Here is a 14205-nt window from a genome sequence, read left to right as displayed (position 1 = left end):
AAGAACGACACAAACTCTCAAAGAGAGTTGAAACTCTCAAGGAAACTCTCAAGGGAGTTTCAACACGAGAATTCTCTGGTTTATTACTTCAGGCCTGCTTTTTATAGACTGGTACGTGGAAGGTACAGAAAGGAAACTCTTATTGGTTAGCAAAGTGCTACATCACCATCACTGGTCAGGGGCACACTACCCCCCTGACCCTCTCCTGCAAGGGAAAACAAGAGGACAGATAAACAGCAGCTGGCAGTTGTTTTCTGTCTCTGAGGATTGTTTTGAAATTCTCCTTTGAATTTCCCAGGCTAGCTTCTCAGGCAGGACTGAGAGGCCATGGGCCTGCAGTTTCTGCAGCTCCCTGCAGCCTGTTCCAAAGCTAGCATCCATACATGAGGATACCAGCAGTAGCATGATGCCAATTCTTTGCACCTTCTTTCTTTATCTTTGGTGCTTTTAAGAGTTCCTCAGTGCCCAGCAGGAATGAAAGCACGTGTGATAATGTAAGTGATTTGAGAGCTGTGTTGTGCCTCGCCGTATCAGTGTCCATGACAAGCTGGACACCCCACCTGTGGGTCTGTTGAGTTAAATCCATCCCAATTCTGTGCAAACAGCAACCCCGAGATGGCGAAAAGAGCAAGGACAGTGGGTGGGTGTGCGTGCACACACCCGCAGGCTGACTGCTGTGTGAGCAGAAGGTTTTGGACAGTGGTACATCTTCAACTCTCCCAGGTTGAGGGAATATATCAAATCTATATGAAATGAAAATATTTATCAAAATATATAAAAATGCATCAAATAATACATATTTATTTATATGTAATTTATCATCTCTAATACAACACTTTACATAGCTTAATATACATACTATAATAAATAGCTTGTATAAAATATATACTTGATCCTTTCCTAAGCCATTGCCTGTAGGTGAAATAGACCATGTCCTAGTGTTAGTACATTTGTGCCTTCTGGTACTACTTATTACAGCATCAACTCCTGTGGGAGTTCCTTTGGGGAACTTCACACAAAGGGCTTCAATCATTTCAGCACTTGTGAGAACTTGCTGCTTCCCAGTTCTCCAGCATCCTTCTGGATTTTGGACCATTTCAGCACCTGTATCCATAGCCCTGCCTTTACGCCCAGCCTGCAGCAGTTACAGTCAATGTTGCCTCCCCCCCGCTCCAGCTTATTTGCAGAAGTGCTGCCAAAGGCAGTAGAGCTGGCTCAGGATTCCTGTTGGGATGATGTTCAGAGGGACACTTGGAGTGCTTCCTAAAGAGCTGCTTGTGGGATGAGGATGGATTTTCCCTCCCTGGGTGGCTCCTACTTGGAGCTCCTACAATTAGTGAAGTCCCAGAGTGTATTGGTTTTGCAAGGCCTGGTTTTAGGTAGCAGAGCTAGATCATCATTCTCACAATGGCGGCTCCTGTGAGAAGCTGCTGGAAGCTTCCACTGTGTCCAAAAGAGCCAATGGCTGATGACTGTTGTGGTGCAGTTTTGTTCATTATATTTGATTCAATTACCCTCTGTATTGTTAAGTTGTACCCTCTCCTATGTTAATAGTTTAGTCCCAGTTGTGCCCTCCTACCCAGTTGTGCCAATCCACCCTGATACCTGCCCCTTTTTCCCGAATGTTCCCTGTTCCCAAATGTTCTGTTCCCCTCCCATTAGGTTATCAATCCTCCCTTGTGCCAACCCCCTGCCTGGACTGCCCCCTTTGGAATTCCCCTATTCCTCCAAGCCCCATTGGCCCATGTGACCTGCTCTCCTCCCCTTGCCTTCCCCATTGGTTTATACCTTTTGTAACCCCGCCTTGTGCTCCTCCCCTAAGTCGTCCCTATTTTTATTATTTGTTTATTGTTTGTACACACCCCCTTGCTCCTCCCCCATATATAAGTTGCTGTACCCCTATCTCTTTTGTCTTTAGTCCCTGGAACCTTCAATGGAATAAGCACCTTTTGGAAACCACACAGAAGACCTCTCCCTCATCCTTGCTCCTGCCCTCAACACTTGACAGCCATAGAGCTTAAGCCCTACAGCCGTATCCCGAACTGCACTGCTTTCTGGGAACAGCCCACGCTTGGCCCAGTGCTGGGAGCTGCCTGGGGAAAATCTGTTACTGACATGCTGCTGACCAAAACTGGGACAATGAGAGAGACTGGGTATGCCTCTGTGACCACATATTTAAGAAGAAAATTGAAACAAAATCACAGGTTTTGCTTGCAGTCAGAGAAGAGGAGGAGGGGAAAACATGTAATGGAAGCAACATGGAGACACCAAGGTCAGTGGAAAAGGATGGGCAGGAGGTGCTCCAGGCACTGGAGCTGAGGTTCCCCTGCAGGCCATGGTGAAGACCATGGTGAAGCAGCTGTGCCTCTGCAGCCCATGGATCCATGGGGGATGCAGAGATCCACAGTCAGCCCATGGGGGAGGTGCCCATGCCAGAGCAGGTGGATGCCTGGAGGAGGCTGTGATATGGTGGAAGACCCAGTGGAGAGCAAGGGCCTTTGCTTCCAGGCTGGAGCAGCCTGTCCTTGGAGGACTGCACCCTGTGGGAAGAGTGACCCACGCCACAGCAGTTCTGGAAGGACTATGTGCCTGTGGGAGGGACTCATGTTTGCAGCAGGTGCTGTAGGACTGCTGCCTGTGAGAGTGGACCCACGCCAGAGAAGTTCATGGGGAACTGTCTCACAGGGGAAGGACTCCTCTCCCAGAGCAGCGGAAGAAGATCTCAGTAATGAACTGATCAAAGCCCCCATACCCTGTCTCCCTGCACTGTGGGTGGGAAGGAGGGAGGGGGTGGGGGGAGAAGGTGTTTTAAAGGCTTATTTTACTGTTTATTATTCTTCTCTGATTCTGTTAGTAATAAATTCATTTGCAACTTAAGTTGAACCGGTTTTGCCATTGAAGTGTTTCTCCTGGTCCTTATCTCACTTTGTTAATTTTTTTTCCCCTCTCCCTTCCTTTGCCCAGCTGTGGCAGGGGACGGTGAGTGAGTGACTCTGGTGGGTTCCTGGCATTGGGCCAGTGTCAAACCACAACACAGACTTTTCTCAGCAGGCCTGTGCAGTGAGTTCTGAGCCAATGTATGGCTCTGCTGCCATCCCAAATCTGCGCTTTCCTTGCCCAGCCCGAGTGGAAGTGGGGCATGTGCTGGGCATGGCTGGAGATTTTCATGGCCAAAATCTTCCAGCATCATTGTGTTTACCTCTGCCCATTGCTTTGGATAACACAAATCTACATTTCTTTCAATTTTTTGCATATTGTAACACTTGTACTACTAATGTATAAGTAGACAAAAATCAAGTTTAAAAATCATATTTATTTTGTATTGCTACACCTGTGCTGCCAACATATAAGCATACAAATAACAATTATATTTTAAGGAACTAATTTATTGTTACAATCATGCTATGTAAATATCAACTTAAATTAAAAAATTAATTTATTGCAATCCTCTACAGCCACTCACTATACACAAATAAGAACTGAGATTTAACAATTTATTACATAGTACTACACAGCTCACCTCAGAAATGAACCACCCCACGTGGGTGGGGGTTCTGGTGAAGAATATACATGTAATGGGCCAGATACTAAAGGAAAGCATTTCCTCAGCTGCTGGGAAACCCTCCCCCTGCCTTGAAGAGGGAGAGTCTGAAGGTGCAGCAGTGGAACCCACAGATGTTACAACCATGGTGTCCAGGTTCCAGCTGAACCACAAGGGCAGTCACAGCCAGCAGTCCTGCCCCTGTAGAATTGAGGAAGACTAAGATGAAATCAGATGAAATCAGAGGATAGGAAAGAAGGGCCATCACAACCTGCAGGGGAGCCAAAGGTTGAGATCATGACAGAGTCCTTGACGTATGAAAGTCTCTGTAATCTTCAAAAAGACATTTTACAACGGGGGCGTGAGGCATATACTGTTGCCGCTGAAGATGGATAGATCACATGGATGCAGGTCGAGGTGTGGTGAAAGGAAGAGAGAGTTTATTTTTCCTCCCAGGATTTCTAGGTTTCTGACCATGGTCAGGGACTGAATGGTCAGGATAACACTTTCCCACTGCACTGGCCATGAGAGATGTCCATCACAAGACGTGTAACAGAAGGAATGTACACATATCTATGTTTACAGTTACTGTCCTGGGAAAGTAGTTAGAAAACTATGTCAGCAAGCTGAGTTTTCAGGGTGACATCTCACCCTTCTTGGTTTAAACAAAAAGAAAAGGAAAAAGAAAAATGAACAAAGAAACTAGCAACATTATAAACAATCGAAAAGAAAAATAATAAGAAAATACAATACTCCATACAATCAGAAGGCTATAATTTCAGGGTGATATCTCACCCTTTCGTTATTACAAAAAACCCCCAAAAAATAGAAGTGAAAAACTTCAACACCTGCTCGTGGATGGGCTCTCAATTTGGTCATGGAGGCAGAATCCATAGCCAAATTGAAAGGTGCCTGGGAAAACTTCTGAAATGCTATGACAGCAGCCTGTAATTCCATCAACTGGGCTGACCCAGCCTCATGACTCTCCAAAACCTGCCACTCAGATCCATCCTTCCAGGTATCAATGGCCTTTCAAGGGATTGAACCATTCATCATTTCATTGGCCAATGATACCTGTGGAACGCAAATCTGGAGTGGCAATGAAAAGAAACAGCGACATCAATGGAAAGAGTAATGTAATAAACTTGACGAGCAGAAACTGCTCGCAGAACCTGTTGTAGTATGTTTATTCAGTTCTGTTAAAATTGTTAGTATTTCATTTGAAATAGAAATAGAGTTAGGTATGTTCCTGGTTCTCCCCCATTTACTGCTTTGGTTGGTTCCATTTGTCTGTTATGAAAACCCCTCCCAGTTTTCCTGAATGTTCCCCGTCAATCACCTTTACCCTGCCCCATCTCCCCATCCATCATCGTAAACTCCAACTCTCCTTCCAGCTCCTTCTACGTATATCATCACTTCCTTGACACGTTATTGGTTGTTATGTTATGTTCCCACCTTCTTTGTATCCCCATTGGTCCCTGACATTGTAACCCCCTCCCCTTACCCCTCCCTCCATGAGCTGCCATTGGACCCTGGACTGTGCCCGCCCCTGAGATAAAACCCAGTGCACAGAGGTGCTCAGGGCTCTCTTCGGTCCTGAATTCTCCCAGCCCATGTGGTCATCCCCTTTCCTGAATAAACCTGTTCCTGGGAAATACAGCCGAGTGAGTCTCCTCCTTCTTTTTGCCATCACCCACGATGCCTGATTTGGCAGAGCCTGGCAGGATTCAGTGCTCTGAAGGTTCTGCAGTGGGATCGCCTTTCCCCTGCAGTTCCCCACTCCTGGCGACTGCCCGTGCCAGAGTGGCACCACAGAACTATCCCGGAGCTCCGGTGCGGCCAAAAGCAGCGTCAGAACCTCCTCCAGCATCTACTGTGCCTGTGGGGTCAGTGTCAGAGGTGACTTTAAATCAGAGTCCCCCTTTAACAGACCAAACAAGGGAGACAGTTGTGTCGTGGTCAGTCCCATATAGGGACACAACCATGTAAAAGTCCATTAATACCTGGACACCATTCATGCAGTGTCTGCACTGAATGCAAAAAAAATAATTGCACCTCCAGATGCGGCCTGTTTGTCCCAGAAATTATTTTGACCCTCAAATAATTTCAAGGAGGTTGTTTCTGGAGTCACTTGCAGCCCCATATCATTGGCAAATGCCGGCAAATTTTCACATGCCTTACGGCAAAATCTCCATTGGTATCTCTGTGTGGGCTCAGCATTACTGATAGCTGGCACCAGAAAGGCAGATTTCGGTCTGTCATCGGGATGCAAAGGAATTGTAAAAAACAATCTTTCAGATCCACAGTGAGGAGTGGCCAATCAGCAGGAAGCATGGCAGGTGAAGGCATGCTAGCCTGCAACATCCCCATGCTTTCCATCATAGCAGTAACTTTCTGGAGGTCTTGTAACAACCTGCATTTCCAAGACTTCTTCTTGATACAGAAAACAGGAATGTCCCAGGGACTGGTTGAAGCTCCAGATCTCTGTGATCCAACTGTTCCTTCATCAAGTCACGGAGGGTGACTAGTGTATCATGAGAAAGGACAAAAGAATCTGCTGAACAAAGAGTCTGTCTCAAGTTCTTCCTCGTGTTGAATGTGTCAGCATCGGGTCCAAGGGTCACTCCGGGGCCCATCAGCAAACCTGACAATCGTGATGTCCATGCCAGCGTCAAGAAGCCCGCGGAGCCTAATCTCTGACAGCATCTCACCAAGGATAGACAGGGTGCAGACCATTCAGGACAATCCCTGGCTGTCAGAACAGCAGTCCGTGAACCCAGGGAGGTCCAGGGAACCCGAAGGCACCATCTCCCCGCAGCTGGCTCTCAGCTCTGCGAACACAAGACTCAAAAGGCACAAGGTGAGCAAATCTGGGTCCCACAGGGATAGGAACAGGAGGGGTGAGTGTGGAACCCATGGCAGAAATGCACCCCAGGAAATCTGAATCAATGTCCCCTAGGTGAACAATGATGCCCTGAGCAGTGGTATTCAACCACGCCACCAGCAGAGGACTCATACCCTCACCCACCGGACCAAAGCATTTGGAAGCACATGGAATGCCTGATATGCTCAGCTGCACAGTCATCTGGCAAGAGAACAAAGTCCACAGGCCAGCTGAAGAGGCTCCAGCAGCCTGGGACCCTTTGTCTGTGGAGGCCACCAGCTTCACCCCTGCGGCAGCACCACCGGAGCCAGTGGTAAACAGTGCAGGACCTTGGTCTGCCACGGCCGCAGGAGGCCATGGTGGAGGGCCACCTCCAGCCGCAGGCTTGGGCAATGCCTGGGAACCTGAGGCGGGGTGGGTTGGAGCCAGCTTGACACGGCCCGCCTCCAGCGCTGGCGGGGACCGAGGCGCCGGTAGAGGCACAGCCCGCAGAGCCACAGCACTGTCCCACTCTGCTGCCAGGGAACAACCTGGGCTTGCAGGAGGGGAAACCCGCAGCATAGGGCTAGCAGAAGATGGCCTGGCGTCCGCACCACTTGCAGCACCCGTCCCCATGCCCCACAAATCCGGCGCAGGGAGGGCAGCACTTGGAATCACCCCTAACAGCGGTTCTTCAGGGGTGAAAGGTCCAAGAAGCGGTGCCAACCGCTCCTCCACTGGAACAGCGTGCGCGGCCGTCAGCATGGAGCCTGGGCCCGTCCTGTCCCCCACCGTGGGGCAGGGCACAGTCCAGCCGTAGCGGGGACATGGGACTGACCCTGAGGTATCCCCCAGGGCTGACGTTGCCCCCCGTTCAGGCAGCCCCTCATTGGTCTGCGCCAGAAGAGCACACGAAGTAGGCGACCCCGCCCCGGGCCTACACCGTCATGGCACTGGCCAAGGCGGCGCTACAGCCCCTGGTTCCGCGGTGCCCCCGACAGCCCGCTGGCAAGGATCCAACCGCGCCTCAGGCTTACACCTCCGGGGCACTGGCCGAGGCAGGGTTATGCCCACCGGTCCCGCGGTGCCCCCGTTCAACCTGCTGGGGCCCCCACAGTAATCCCGTGGGAGCCATTCTTGGGACCCAAGACACAGCCGCCCCCCGACTCCGTGTCACTGGGGGAGAGGGAGAGCCCTGCCCAACTCCCACAGCTGGAACCAGAGCCAGAGCCAGAGCTCTCACCCAGGGCAGAGGAAGCAGCTCTCGATCTGGCAGAAGAGGACGAGCGACTACCCAGAACGCAGACGCACCGTCGCCAGATTCCCAGCAGCCGGACCAGCCGGGGCTCATAATCGACCAGGAGAGCCTCGAGCAGGGAATCACCTAAAGCATCCCAAGCTGACTTCGAAAAATCTCCTCAACTACAGGGAAAACCCCCTCAATTCTCCCATATTCACACAATCGCTGAAAGCATCCGAAACATCAATCCCTCTCTGATCGAACACTGCACGCCATAGTTCCATAACCAGGCCCTCCGTAGGAGAGAGCCCAAAAACAGCCATAGCCACAGGCTAGACAGTACCCTGTAACCGTCGCCTGAACACATGTCGGAGGTCACCAGATGTTGCCACTGAAGATGGATAGATCACACGGACACAGGTCAAGGTGTGGTGAAAGGGATAGTTTATTTTTTCTAGGATTTATAGGTTTCTGACCATGGCTAGGGATTGGATGGTCAGGATAACACTTTCCCACTGCACTGGCCATGAGAGATGTCCATCACAAGACGTGTAACAGAAGGAATGTACACATATCTATGTTTACAGTTACTGTCCTGGGAAAGTAGTTAGAAAACTATGTCAGCAAGCTCAGAAGCTGAGTTTTCAGGGCGACACATATACAACCCGGTTGCTTCAGGTCTGGGACCTTATGGGTACAGGCATGCACCTGGATGGTGGTGAAGCAAGAAATTTGGGACCCTTGACCCAGGACTCAGGTGTAAGCCAGGGCCCCTTTCTCTGGGAGTGGCTTTTAATGAGTGTAAGAGAGAGGTTTGTCCACAGAGAGAGAATGGAACAGCACTATCATAGAAGGGGCTGGAAAACCATTGAGGAAGGGATCCAACAGCTGAGAGAAGTGGCGATGTTAGAGGTCCTTTTTGGGAGGGGTGGACAGCACAATAATGACCCTGACAAAGTCAGGTGCACTGGGCAGATGTGGTGGAATCTGGCAAATCTAGGACCATGTGAATACACCACTTTCATTGCAACGATTAATGCCGATAACAACCGTTAGACGGTTGTCACCACCAAGCTTAGAAATTATGAGAGTGTGGCCCATGGCCTGCTGCAGGCTCAAGTCTCTGTTGTGGTTAAGGAACTGAAAGAGGAGATGAGGGAAATGAGGGAAGAGATGAGGAAGAGCAGTTCCCATATGGCACCAGTGTGAGTCACAAGCCCCAAAGTCTGAGCCCAACGTTCCCCAGCTAGAGAGAGAGGGTACACCTCACGAGCTGAGCTGAGGTTCTTTCTACGTGACCATGGGGAAGACATGGGAAAATGGGATGGGAAACCCACTTCTGCCCTAGCAGCACGAGTACGTCAGCTCCAGGAGGGAAGCACTAACCAGAGGAGTTCCAGTAAAGTGAAGGTAGCCTCAACCTCCCATGATCAAACTGCCAGGTATTACAGAGGGGAGGATGATCTTTCAGACTGAAGGAATGTCTAGCATGTATGCCCAGGGAGGAGAGGATCACCAGTGCTAGAAGGGCCCTGCCTCTAACCAGGAAGAAGCATGGGAAAACTGTGTCTTTTGGATGGTGTGGATCCGATGGCCTGGCACATCAGAGCCACAAAAATACAAAGCTTTAGTTGATACTGGTGCACAGTGTACCCTAAGGCCATCAGGACGTGTGGGGGCAGAACCTGCTTCCATTGCTGCGGTGGCGGGGGTATTGCAGCAATTGACTCTGTTGGAAGCCGAGGTGAGCCTGACTGAGAAAGAGTGGCAAAAACATCCCATTGTGACTGGCCCAGAGGCCCCATGTATTCTGGGCATAGATTTCCCTCAGAATGGCTATTACAAAGACCCAAAAGTACTCAGGTGGGCTTTTGGAATAGCTGCTGTGGAGGCAGAGGACATTAAACAATTGAACACCTTGCCTGGACTATCAGAGAACCCATCTGCAGTAGGACTCCTGAAAGAACAGCAAGTACCAATTGCCACCTTGACAGTGCACTGCTGACAGTATAGGACAAATCAAGATGCTGTGATCCCCATCCACAAGATGATCCAAGAACTAGAGAGTCAAGGGGTGGTCAGCAAAACCCACTCGCCCTTCAATAGTCCCATTTGGCCTGTGTGCAAGTCTTTCAGAGAATGGAGATTGACTGTGGACTATTGTGCATTGAATGAATGAAATTGAAAATACCCCTATGGTATGGTGAGCGTTGGTCCAAATATAAGTATGGTAAGGCCTGGCAGATTGACGACATCACACTGCCCCAAAGTGTGATGCCTGCCACACTGCCACCAAGGCAAGTGCTACGTGCTCACAATGGTAGAAGCCACCACTGGATGGCTGGAAACTTACCCTGTGCCTCATGCCACTGCCTGGAACACCATCCTGGGACTTGAAAAGCAGGTCCTTTGGAGGCATGGTACCCCTGAAAAGATTGAATCAGACAATGAGACTCATTTCAAGAACAGCCTTATAAACACCTGGGCTAGGGAACATGGCATTGAGTGGGTGTACCATATCCCTTATCATGCACCAGCTGCTGGGGAAGTTGAAGGGTGCAATGGCCTGCTTAAAACCAGCTTGAAGGCACTGGGTGGGGGGACTTTCAAGAACTGGGAGATTAACTTAGCAAAAGCCACATGGTTAGTGAACACCCAAGGTTCCACTAACCAAGCAGACCCTACCCAATCTGAGCCCTTTAGAACAACAGATAGAGGTAAGGTTCCAGTGGTACATATGAGGGGTATGCTGGGAAAAACTGTTTGGGTTAATTCTGCCTCCAGCAAAGACAATCCCATCCATGGAGTCATCTTTGCTCAGGGACGGGGTTGCACTTGGTGGGTGATGCAAAAAGATGGAGAGACCCAGTGCATACCTCAAGGGGACCTGGTTTTAGGGTGAACTACCCATGACACTGTGCTTGTGTCTGTATCTGCATGTACATATGTATATGATTAAGGTAGTGGGTGTTTGTATATAATTTAAAGGTTTAAAATTTCATGTAAAATTTAGTACAGGAAAAAATTTGGGGTGGATAATGTTGGGGGTTAGGTGTCCTTCCTTTTGTTCTGCCTGACCTATGGAATTTTTGCCCATCAGTGGTGGGGAAACCTGATTGCTGGTACTTCGTGGGTGCTTGAGAAACACAGAGTTCAGCTGTGCCCAAGGGGGAAGAGGGACAGGGAAAAAGGAGGATGGGGGCAGCTGGGGGCTGGCTGGTTTCTTCAGCTGCAGAACAGAACTCTCACTGGGTGCTGTTGTGTCTGGGAGAAGGGAATTTGCTATCACCCAGACGGAGCTGCTGCTTTCTCTTCTTCCTTCTCTGTTGGTGGCCTCACACCCCCTGTCCTGCTGGGATGTGCAGCAGTGCCAGGCACCACTGCAGAGCTGCTGATACACCTCAGCCACCAGCCCGGCATCTCTGCTCATTCCTGCTCTTGCAGCTGGGTGTTCCTCAGAGCCCTGCAGGAGCATTGGGACTGACTGCCCAAGGGGGTTTGTGAAGCAAAGCCTTTCCTGTCTCAGCTGAGAAGGCTGTCATGGGGTCCCTGGTTCTGTTTTGTTGTTAATGCTGTAGTTATTGTCATTTGTTTGCCTTGTAATACATACTAGTAAATAACTGTTATTCCTACCCCCAGATCTCTGCCTGAGAGCCTCTTGATTTAAAAATTATTGTCATTTGGAGGGAGGGGGTCTATATTTTCATTCCAAGGGAGGCTCCTGCCCTCCCTAGCAGACACCTATCTTCCAAATCAAGACACTGAGATAGCTAACAGGTCTTTGGTGTAGGTGCAGGGGTGCAGCTGTAGCAGGGGTACAGCTGTAGCAGCTCCAGTTTTGTCTAATCCTGGCTCAGGCTGGTACCTTTAGCTCCTGTAAAACATGGCCTAGACACCTGAATTCCTGGGAAGACAGGCCTGGCACAGTCATAGAATGGGGCAGCTTGGAAGTAACCACAGTGGATCATCTGGTCCTGCTTCCTGCTCCAGCAGGGTCATTCCAAGGCCCATTGCACAGGATTGTTTCCAGGTTCTGGAATATCTCCAGTGATGGAGACTCCACAGCCTCTCTGGGCAGTCTCTTCAGTGCTCAGTCACTGCACAGGGAAATTCTTCCTCATATTCAGGTGGAGCTTCCCAGACATCAGTTCTTGCCTGTTCATCTTGTCCCACTGCTGGGCCCCACAAGTGTCCATCCCCCTTCCTGCAGACACTGACAGACATGGATCAGGTTCCCTCGCAGCCATCTCTTATCAAAGCTGAGCAGCCCCAGCTCCCTCAGCCTTTCCTCATAGGAGAGATGCTCCAATCCCTTCATCATCTTCACAGGTAGCTTTTCCTCCAAAAGTCAAAGGGAAGGGAGTTTGAAATGTGGTTGGCAAATGAACAAATGGTCACAGGGGTGGTGCCACAGGCCAGGGGTCCAGCTTGGACCATGGGATGTACTTGGATAAACCTCTTGGGACTGTTGGGGTCCTTCTGACACAGGGGAAATTTCAGTGATGGGCTTGCCAAGTTGGTGAGGGCCTTAATTTAAAGCTGCTGTGGGAGGGGAACTTCAAGCCTTTCAGTTTAAAGCCAGAGCTAGTAAGAGATGCCCAGAACATGGGGAGGAATTGCAGATCAGCAGGAGGGCACCTGAATGGCAGCACAAAGGAATTCCAGCCACTCCAGCCACTTCTTTGCCTTTATCAGAGTCCAACTTACCTGCCTCTGTGCAAAGGCATGGGGAATGAACACAGGCAGCTGGACTCACTGGCACACCTGCAGGACTGCCAGCTCCTTGGCATCATGGCAAGGTGCTGGGGTGGCTTCTGGGACTGGAGTGGTGGAATGGAAGGATACAGAATCTTCAGCAAGTGGAGGAGATGAGGAGGGGTCACTCTCTATGTCAGTGACCAGTTGGAGTGAATGGAGCTCTGCCCAGGGATGGATGAGAAGCTGTCCAAGAGATGGTGAATCAGGATTAAGGGAGGACAGGGACAGGTGACTTTATTGTGAAATTCGCTACAGGCCACCCCACCAGGATGACTGAGTGGATGAGTTGCTCTATAGACAGACAGGAGCAACCTTGTGATCACAAGCCCTGGTTCTCTTGGGGCATCTCACCCACTTGTCACACCTACCAAAATCACAGCTAGCTCCTCCAAAGTCACTGCCTTAAGTCTCTGTGTTACCTTATAGAGCTCTTCTCAGGCTACTCTCCACTCCCACTTTATCTGATCTACCTGACTGCTTGGCAGCAACAGAGGGAGCATTGCTTTCCCATGGGATTGCCCTGCAGGGAGGCAGCCAGGTGAAATGACCTCCATTCAGGTTTATGTGACAGAGTAAAATTAATATACATAAGAAACAATACAGAAGTTGGGGACATAATGGTAATCACTATATATTGAGTTCACAGCCTCTTTCACTGGTGGCATAGTCCCATCCTCTTAGTTCAAACAAATGGGGGAAGTGTCATTCAGCTGCTACATCTGTGTTCCTCCTTTCTTAGTTCAGTAGCTTTCAAACTGTGCATCAGGAATTTCTAGGGATTTATGAACAACCTGTAAAAGTTAACTCCAGTCCAATGAGAATAGCAAGCCAGCCTATGAGAAAATTTACGTTCAAGTTTTAATTCTGCAGTTTCTGGTATTACGTAACTAGAAATGGTAACACCCTGCATATTTGTGCATTTTTACTGTTCCAATAGTGCTTAAATTCCATTTCCTTGGACAGGAGAGGTCTGTATGTTCACTGACAGGCTCTGAGGAATGGCACATCAAAACAGACAGCAGTGTCTTCAGTTTCTATCTCGTGTACCACATAACTTTTGCAAAAGGCCAAAATCTTCTGCCCCTCTCTAGCCACTACTCTTACACTTCAAGCTTTCATTAATCTGTAAACTGTGACAGTGTTACACCTTCAGTACACAGACCATAAGTGTTATAAATGCAACGGCAAATTAAAGATTAACAAAGATTAATTTATTATAAATTAATAAAGCAACAAACAGTGAGGAAAAAACCACAATAAATGGACAGCGCAGCGCTGGGTGGACAGGGTCTATACGCAAGGTATAGGTGTTCCCAAATCCACGTCTGAGGGTCCTCTGGCCTGGGTTTTTATAGGGATTTTATGTCCCCAGGCTAGAATTCCAACCAGTTTCCATTCACCAAATGTCCCTGATTGTCAGGTGAATGGATTTCCTGGCCTAGAACATTGAGTCAGTAAGTATCCGGGCAGAGTCTCCTCAAATGTAAAGTGAGTCTGTATGTATTTTAACATATTTCATCACAGCGGGATTGAGAGATCCGGGCTGGTGCCGATGGATATCTCAGAGGAGTAGTCTCTTCTTTGTCTTTCTTGATTGAGTTTCTGTAGTATGGGTTTGGCAGGTGTGGTGTTCGATTCTGGCAACGACCATCTTCCTGGGGCTCGTCCCTTTTGTCTTGCTTGATGGTCTCCGGCCGAAATCGGCCGGGCGTTGCCTTTCTCTGGAGGTAGACTTTTAGGCTGGTTCTTTTGTTCCTGTGATGGCCTGTGTCCTGTCTTTTCCTCCGAGTTGATGAGTCTGTT

The sequence above is a fragment of the Cyanistes caeruleus genome, chromosome Z (genome assembly GCF_971803275.1).
Source record: "Cyanistes caeruleus chromosome Z, bCyaCae1.hap1.1, whole genome shotgun sequence".
Lineage (NCBI taxonomy): Eukaryota > Metazoa > Chordata > Aves > Passeriformes > Paridae > Cyanistes > Cyanistes caeruleus.
This window is presented reverse-complemented; position numbering follows the sequence as displayed.